The following is a 9404-nucleotide window of genomic DNA, read 5'->3' as shown; positions in this document are numbered from 1 at the left end:
CTTTAAAACAAGTTGGATCTTAGGAAGAACTTCTTTACCGAAAAGGTTGCTAGACATTGGAACAGGCTGCCCAGGGAAGTGGTGGAGTCACCATCCCTGGAAGTCTTTAAAAGACGTTTAGATGTAGAGCTTAGGGATATGGTTTAGTGGGGACTGTTAGTGTTAGGTCAGAGGTTGGACTTGATGATCCTGAGGTCTCTTCCAACCTAGAAATTCTGTGATTCTGTGATAAAAATATGATTTTCTACTGCTATCTCAGCCAAAGAATGGATCATGATTACCTGGACCTGTGTGGCCTCATGCAGCTTGGCTTTCATTCAGCATTCATGTTTGTTCTGTTCTGGTCTACAGTTTGGCTTAAGTTTGATGTATCATGTTAATTTGTTTTGTAAGAGTTGATCAATTAACTTGAGAAAACTCTGCGTAGTGTTGATTCAATCACATAACAAGCATAATCTAATACAAATCATGCATCAGACATTGATTTTCCCAACTGCTCAGTAGAATTAGTGTCACTAAAGGACGCAGCCGAGCTGAACTAACAATATTAAGCATTTCTGTAATTTATCTCTTGCTGTAATGAACAGTAAATGATATAATGACCAACAAGATTAATGATAAAATAAACATGCTTGTTAGATTCATTCCACAGAAGTCCAATCAAGACATTTCATTGTAATCAATAACTTGGGACATGTAATAACAAGAAAGCATATCAATATAAACCTGGACTCATTATCATAGAATCACAGAATACATTGATAACATTTGAAAAGATATTATGTATCTAGTAATTGTATTTTTAGTTGCATATATTCTGAGTGTTTCCATAATTACTGCTGTTAGTGTAAATGTCAATTAATGTTCTAAAAAAAATATTAAAAAAATAAAAAATAAAAATCCAGTGTATCTTTAATGCTTGCTTCATTAACAAGAACAGTTAAAAAAAAATAATAATAATAATTTAAGCTTTCCTACATTTTTGCATCTATGCTATTAGAAAATAACAATACAAAAATATTTGAATTATTTCATATTTAAAGTAATAAAGCTATCAAACTCATGTAACTTTTCACTGGCATGATGAAATAGAAACTGAGGTGGCATAAAACAAAATGAATTAGGACAGCTGAAGGGATGAAAAGTTCAAAAGTACCCCCTTCTTTTTCTTCAACCAGATGTGGTTGAATGCTGAAAAATTTTGATTACTCCTAGATCTTAAAATTCAGTTTGTTACACCTATATCTCCCACATGCCTGGTGACAGGACAAGAGGGAATGGGCTAAAGTTGTGCCAGGGGAGGTTTAGGTTGAATATTAGGCAGAATGGAATAACGAAAGGGTTGTAAGGCATTGGAATAGGCTGCCCAAAATTCCTACCTTTACAACATATTTTGTTGCCTTCCTCAACATATTTTCTAGCACATTTTAAGAACAGAGCAGAGATTCACGGAATCAATACTCTTATAGGCTGTACTGAGAGTAACTTAAATACAACATCATTTTTATGCAGTTTAATTTCAGACAGATACTGGGTGGTAATTATAATCCTGAATGTCACAGAATGAGTTAATGAATTATATTTTTGCATTTGTTTAAGAAATATTGAGTGATTCATGTACCTAAGCAAAGTTTATCTGCTCAAGTTTTAGATATCAAAAACAATGAATTATTCTTAGACTGATTAAGATTTTATTTTTATTTATTTATTTTTAAATCTTAAAAAAATTTGGACGGTAACTTTACTATATGTATTGAAAAATAATGACATGATGTTTTGTACACAAATTACAAAACATTGCCTTTTCTGAGTTTTTTTTTTTTTAGGAAATCAAGTAATAAAAACTATTTTCTTTATCCTTGAGTTTGAAGCACCAACGTGCTGCTGTTTCTGGAGAGACCTTCAATTCTGAGAGTCATAAAGAAATAGTATCATATGTTTAATCAGATGTAGAGAAAAATCTGTTTCCCTCATGTCTGCCATATACTTCTCTAAATCATGTCAAGAAGAATGCAAAGGAAAACTTCTGTTCTTCAACAATGTTTTTAACTACGAATTTTCATGTCTGGGTTCTCTTTCTGACAATAATTTACAATTTTATCATAGCCCATAGTAAAAAGATGTTACATATATATTTATACAGGTAGTTTATTTATCTTAAAAAACAAAAACAAAACAAAACAAAAAGCTATGATAACTAAATGTTGTATTCTTTCTGCACTATATATATATATAATATATTATTTATTTATTTATTTATTTATTTATTTATTTATTTATTTATTTATTTATTTTTCCAAAGATATGAAAGATACTAGTAGCCAAGTCTTGGCTTCAGATTCCACAGCTTGAGCAATCTACAAAACAAATCTCTTGTATAAAATGTAAGCAAGCAACAGAAGAGCAGAGGAACTGTTGTTTGGAATCAGAGTAAGAATTATTTTTGAGAACAAATATCTAAATAAAAAATATCCAGGTTTTATCATATCTTGGGTCATATCTTTAATAGCTTTACATTAAAATGGGTACAGCACTACTGGAGTAGTCCCAGTGAGGATCTGTCTGTATCACAAAGGTAAAATCTATCAAAAGTTCCTGCGTGTTTGCTTTTGAAATGCTTAGTAGTGATTCTACAAACATACACTAAGAGCGCTGGTAACTAATCTATCTTGACATTGCAAAAGAAATGTAATTGGGAAAAGATGTAGAAGCGAGGACATTTCTGACAGGTTATTTTCCTCTGCGCTTTAGGTCTTTTATAAATTTATACCTTCTGCTGCATAATTGTGCATCAGATTGATGTACTCCAAACTGGAGCAACATATCAGCAAATTGTGCCTGGCTGATCTGGTTGTCCGATGGAATGACTGTATCACTTAACAAGTGAAGACCAGCCATTAGTAACAGTCTTTACATGGGCTTCTTTCAGACCTTTGACAGTCCCACACGATCTCTAAACTCGAGAGAGAGATGGATTTGAAGGGTGGATTATTCAGTGGATAAAGAATGGGCTGGGTGGCCTCAGCCAGAGACTTGCAGTCAGTGGTTATAGGTGGAGACTGATAATAAGCTGTGTCACTCCAGAGTCTGTCCTTGGGACTGTTAATGTTTAATGTCTTTATCAATAACAGACAACAGGAATGAGTGCACCCTCAGCAAGTTTGTAGATGACACCAAGGGGTCCAAAGGGACCTAGATAAGCTTGAGAAATGGTCCCACATGGATCTAATTAACGTTCAATAAGATCAAGTGCAAGACGATGCACCTGGGTCAGAGCAATCCCATACATTAATACAGACAGAGAGAAGAACTTATAGAGAGCAGCCTTGCAGAGAAGGTGGACAAAAAACTTGACATGAGCCAGTAGTGTGCACTTGCAGCCCAGAAGGACAACCTCATTCTGGGCTGCATCAGAAGAGGTGTGGTCAACAGGTCAAGGGAGGTGATTGTCCCCTCTACTCTGCCCTCATGTTGCCACTCTTGGCATACTATATCCAGGTCTGGGGGCCCCAGTATAAAAAAGATGTGGATCTGGTTGAATGCATACAGAGGAGGGCCATGAGGATGATTAAAGGACTAGATCATGTCTCTTATGAGGACAGGCTAAGAGAACTAGGGATATTCGGCCTGAAGAAGTCTCCAGAGAGATCTTATCGTGACCTTTCAGTACTTAAAGTGGCCTTATAAAAAAAAGACGGAAAGTGACTTTTTACATAGGCACATAAGACAAGAGGGAATGGTTTTAAACTAAAAGGGGGAAGATTTAGATTAGATGTTAGGAGGAAATTCTTCACTCAGAGGGTGGTGAATCACTGCAACAGGTTGCCTAGGGAAGTTGTGGATGCCCCATTCCTGGAAGTGTTCAAGATGAAGTTGGATGGAGCCCTGGGCAACCTCATCTAGTGGGTGGCACCCCTGACAATGGTAGTGGGATTGGAATTAGGCGATCTTTGAGGCCTCTTCCAACTCAAGGAATTTGTTGATATTCTAGAATATCTATGGAAATTATAGCATTTAATGTTCTTTATAACATTTTCAAAGTATCAAAATCTATTTTTTTTTTTAATGCGATTCTGTGCACAATTAGTACTTCCTCTGATTTCTACTCCATTATAAAGTCTTAACCAAGCACTGTGGCTTTGTTGTTGGATCAGATGTTTGGTGTATACTGAAGTATTACTTTCCAGTTTGTGTTCTATGATTTCTACTTGCACTGAAACTGATTTTGACTTCCTAAGTTTTACACAGCAATGTATCATTGAATCAACAGGACTTCATCCACCTAAAAGGTAATTAGATAATAGATAAACATTTTTAATAACACTTTTTGAGCTAACTTTTGCATTATTAAATGCATCATTCTAAATATGCACCAATGATATGCAGTAAAATGTATATTTTTTCTCATTAATTCATGTTTTTAAGTGAAATGTAAAGCAACAATTCTCAATTATTTTTTGACTTTATATATACTGTGTATTTTTTAGTCATTTGCCTAAACACATTAGACTTGATTAGTGTGTTTCAACCATACATTATACTTAATTATCTGAAAAAAAAAAAAAAACCCACACACATATTTATTTTCAGTTTCTGTGCTAAGAAAAAAAAGCAGATACAGAAGAAACATTCTTCTAATTTGAATGCGTTAATTTTCAGAATACTAGTTCTAATTTTTAAACTACTGATATAATATTTTGCTGAAGATGTGACAGTAGTTCTAATTACTTACATTAAGTCATTTTCAAATGACAAGGTTTAATAATATTTCTTCTAGATCTGTTGAGAAAAGTTTAACTATAATGAATATCTTTGTGCATTGTTGATTGACCTCTGTTACATCAACATATGCTCCGTTTGTTCTTCATTTTCCTCCCTCAGAAACAGGACTTGTAATTAATATCTTTTGTTTTACCTTGGTTGTTAATGAAAAAGTATGGGTGTTTCCTTCACTATACTGAGTGCAAACTCATACAAAAAAAGATATCATAAGTGAACTCCTTATGAACAATTCTAATTGCTTAGGAACAGTGTTTGAAAATCTCAAGTAATTTGCCATTATTATAATGAATACCATAAACTGTAATTTTTCATAGTAATTAACTTGTGTCAGCACCATTATTTTTCATTAATAATAAATGAAGAAGAATGAAAGATTGCCCATAGGAACAGATGTGTGAAATTGTCTCTAAGGTTCTGTTCTAGCTTTTTTTCTTTCCTCCAGCAAATTATATGGAGAACAGGATCCAGCCATGCAAGAATGCAGATCGTCAAAACTGTCCAGGAGAGGCTGGGGAAAAAAAAAAGGATGTTTAATAAGGTTGTTGTCTGTGAAGTCTAATGTTTTAATGAAAAATGTAATTACCAGAAAATGAGTCAAACAGCACAATTTAGGAATTTAGGAAAACCGATCTGACAGTAATATGAAATATTTCCTGGCTTCTTAAACACTCTTTATTTATTTATTTTTTATATATATATATATATATGTATATATATGTATATGTATATATAAATTTATATATATATTTTTTTAGTAAGCAGGTCAGTGGAAAAGATGAAGGAAAATAAATTTTAAGTGTTTTCTCTGTTATTTGCACATTTTCCACTCATCATAGAATACACAACAGAAAAAGTCAATTTTGATTCTTAATGAATCTGAATTAACATAAAGTTTTACAAAAGACTATAGAAACTTCACTCCTGTATAATTTCACTTAAACTACCTTCCCTTCTATATTACGAAACTATTATATGAGCATCTAAACTATTATTTTGATATATTTTTTTTCTTTGTTCTTTCATTTTCTGATTGTGCCAGTGCTTAACTTAAATTTTGTAAATACCATACAAAATTTATCATTAAAAACAATACATACCAAAAATAACTGTAGACTACTGTAGAAGACACTGCTTAGAATGTTTTTAGTAGTAATTAACTGTCTATATTATTAAAGTGTTTCTTAATCTCTTGCAAATAAAACAATGAAGAAAATACTTTTATAAGAATAATTATAATATATTGCAGGTGGATATGTATTTTCTTAGAATTTTAAAACTTCTATTAAATATGAGATAATTTTTAGAGCATTGCTTCAAACATTTACTGCATATGTTTACCTAGAATCTACAACAGAAGGTTAAGTTACCATACAGTCTATTTTAAAAATGCTGTAATTAGTAATAAGAAATGTGCCAAGGCTGATAAATCATTGTATATATATCCCTATATATTTACATGTATAATGAATGTGGATATGTTCCTGAATATATATAGACAACATCTCAGTTGGAACACCGTAATGTTGTCTTAGATCACTATTTCTATTCACCATGAAAACAAAAGCATTTTGTTTTGCCAAATCTCTTGTCAGTAAAGGGAGGATAGAGTTTTCCTTAACTTTTGGTGGTAATCATTTGAATTTCATTCTAGGAGACAGTGAGTATACATTTTCATGTGGCAAGACATGAAATACAGAGAAAAACAAAGTTATTCAGCAATAAGAACTACATGTGAAGTACAATTTTATGATCAAAGTAAGGAAAAGAAATTGTTACATTCTGAAAATGAGCTGTCTTGCCTGCAACAAAATGGCTAAATCCTGAAATCTGGAAGGACTAGAAACAAATATATTTGCAAATATAATTAATTTAAATGTTTTCTTTCAATGACAGACCACTTGCAGAGATGAATCAAAGCAAAATAGTTTGTTGATGGTTTTAATATAATACATGAGAGCAGGAGTAAAAATACTAAGAATGAACAGTTCTTGGTTGTTAGTGTTTTGATCATGTAATACTTTCCAGAACAGTAAGAAGTCTGCGATCACATTGAGAATACTGAATCATGTTCTAATATTTAACCTTTCATAAAGAAATAAAAAACTAAGAAACTAGAGAATTGTTGTATTGTATCTGCCACAAAGTTTCCCAGTGTTTTATAGTTGACCTACAATTTTCTTTACTACTCTCTATTCCAGTCAATCTCTTGTAAATAAACTATGTATTTTTATATTGATTTTTTTTTCTTTATTATTCTATAGTTAACATTATTCAACACCAGAATGATGATGCAACAATAAAGAAACAGCTTTTCTGCATGCATCTTCATTATTATTTGAGATACTGTGTTTTGTTTGAAAACAAGAAACATTACTGTAAAATCATTTGTGGTTTGAATAATTTGCTACAAAGAAATCAGAAAAGTATAAGACATCTATTTCTATTATTGCTTAAGTCTCAATTGCATCTGAGAACATTATGTAACAAAGAAATCTTACATAAATAGTACTATGGGACAGTTAGACAAATAATCACTTAGATAATGAGTAAATATGTTGCAGTTATGACATTATCATATGCTAAATAAGAGTGTATCAAACAATTAAAAAGATTAAATTATCCCTACCAATACTACAAAGAAGGCATTTTTGAACATTTTATATCAACTTTAACATACTTTGACCTTATGGTTGTAGTTTTGTTAGTTTAAACGCAGATAATCATATGTAACTATTGTGGCTTATACTTGCTAAGAATGTGGGTTCTCAATAAATATATCCCCTTATTCATTAAGGAATTCCTTGAAAAAAATAAATTGATATTAGTGATACTTCCTGATTCACTGTCAAGTTTTAATTTTCCCAACTGACTGGGAGAAGGGTGGATCTAGCATCATCTATACAGTCGATGCATATAAAGTTTATATCATATGCGTCTATACAGTCGATGCATATAAATTTCCCAGCAGCCTTAATCAATGCATTTAATGAGGCTTTTTAATCCTCATATTGATTATATATAAATATTTCAATTCTCTCCTTGGACTTCATTTAATCAAAAGTCTCTTTTCAATACTTGCAATAAAAGAAAAAGCAGAATGGAAAAGAGACAAATTCAGTGACCTGTTTTGAAGTATATATTTATTTATCCTTTTTTTTTCCCCATGAAAATGGGGCCAAAACCATTCTGTCATTTTCAAAGTAGACCCATATTGTTTATTACCAATGCTTTAACACCAATCCTTCTACTTCTATAAAGAAATGTAAATTATAACCACACGCATCTACTATGGTTGTTAGGTACACAAACATTATATACTGTATCTTGAGTTTTGAAAATTACTATTGCATAATATTGCTCCTATTAACATAGTATTGTGGGCTAAATTTAATTCAGTGTTTCACAGTGCTGTAGAACATTTGAAAGCAGACAAAAGTATATCAACTATTAATTTTCACCTCGGTTTTGCTTTCTTTACTTGGACAAATAACTCACATTATTATTCTTAATTTGTAAAGTCCCAAAGGAGTTAGTACATTGTATTATCTGTAACACAAATAATAATATATAAATAATAGTCTATCAAAAACAATCTGATCATCAAGTCTTTTTGAGCTGCAACATTCTAGTATCTTAGTTTTTAATAAAAATTATCTATCAGGGGACAGCTACTGCTTAAAATCTCTATGACCCTATATGTCTTTGTGGTCTTGATAGACCCATCTACAAGTAGAACTAATGCTAAACTAAACAGGTGAAAACAAATCCTAAACTTAAACAATTTTATTTCATTTGGAGCTAAGAAATTAGTGTAATAACTCTACCTGTATAAACAAACTTGGCATAGAGAAAGAAATAGACGATGAAAAAATTCTGTTTGAAATTTTCAAAAATAATAATAAGAAGAAAAAAGGCAGGAATAACTATGACAAATGAAATGGGAATAAGTTTATCCCACCTATTTGTGTAAACAAAATCACCTTACCACCAAAATGCTGGTAAATTAATCTCCATATTCTCAGGTCACTGACTGATGGGCCACTGGAGAGGCCACAAACATTGTCATAAAGAGGAAGCTCAGACAAAGCTTCATACCTGCAAAGAAGGAAGAAATGGTTATCATGGGTCCCATGGGACACTTACAATGGGGCACTTCATAGAATCATAGAATCAATCAAAGAATCAAGGTATAATAGAATGGCTCAGTTTTGAAGGGACCTTAAAGATCATTTAACTTCACCCTCTCCTGGGCCTTGCTGGGATAGAATTAACTTTCCCTGCAGCAACATATACAGCACTGTGCTCTGCACTTTGAGCTAGAACAGCATTAGTATCACACCAGTGTTGTGTCTACTGTTGAGCAATATCCGCACAGCATTACACGTCAGCTGGGGGTGAGTAAGAGATGAGTAAGGAACAGGGCAGCTGACCTAAGCCAATCAAAGGGATATTCCATATCATATGATGTAACACTCAGCAATAAAAGGTGGAAAAAATGAAGGGGCGGGGGGTGGGGAGGGACTCTCCCTGTGAAAACAGCTGTCCTCCCCAGAAATGGCTATGTGCTCACACAGCATGGCCCTTATTCAAGGATGTGGTGAAGCATCACTTGTAAGTGGGAA

The 9404-nt window shown here is 32.5% G+C and overlaps 1 long non-coding RNA gene across 1 annotated transcript; it reads right to left on the bottom strand.

The window, feature by feature from the left end:
- Window positions 1-1713: 1713 nt before the first annotated feature.
- Window positions 1714-9135, bottom strand: LOC137848079 (uncharacterized). Its single transcript, XR_011091170.1, has 3 exons — window positions 9001-9135; window positions 8768-8877; window positions 1714-5290 (listed from the first exon to the last, which is right to left on the bottom strand). It is a non-coding gene; the product is annotated as an uncharacterized lncRNA (long non-coding RNA).
- Window positions 9136-9404: the final 269 nt, after the last annotated feature.

Source organism: Anas acuta, chromosome Z, assembly GCF_963932015.1.
Source record: "Anas acuta chromosome Z, bAnaAcu1.1, whole genome shotgun sequence".
Taxonomy (NCBI): Eukaryota; Metazoa; Chordata; class Aves; order Anseriformes; family Anatidae; genus Anas; species Anas acuta.
The sequence above is the reverse complement of the archived record's forward strand: the minus strand, read 5'-3'. Positions and strand labels throughout refer to the sequence as shown.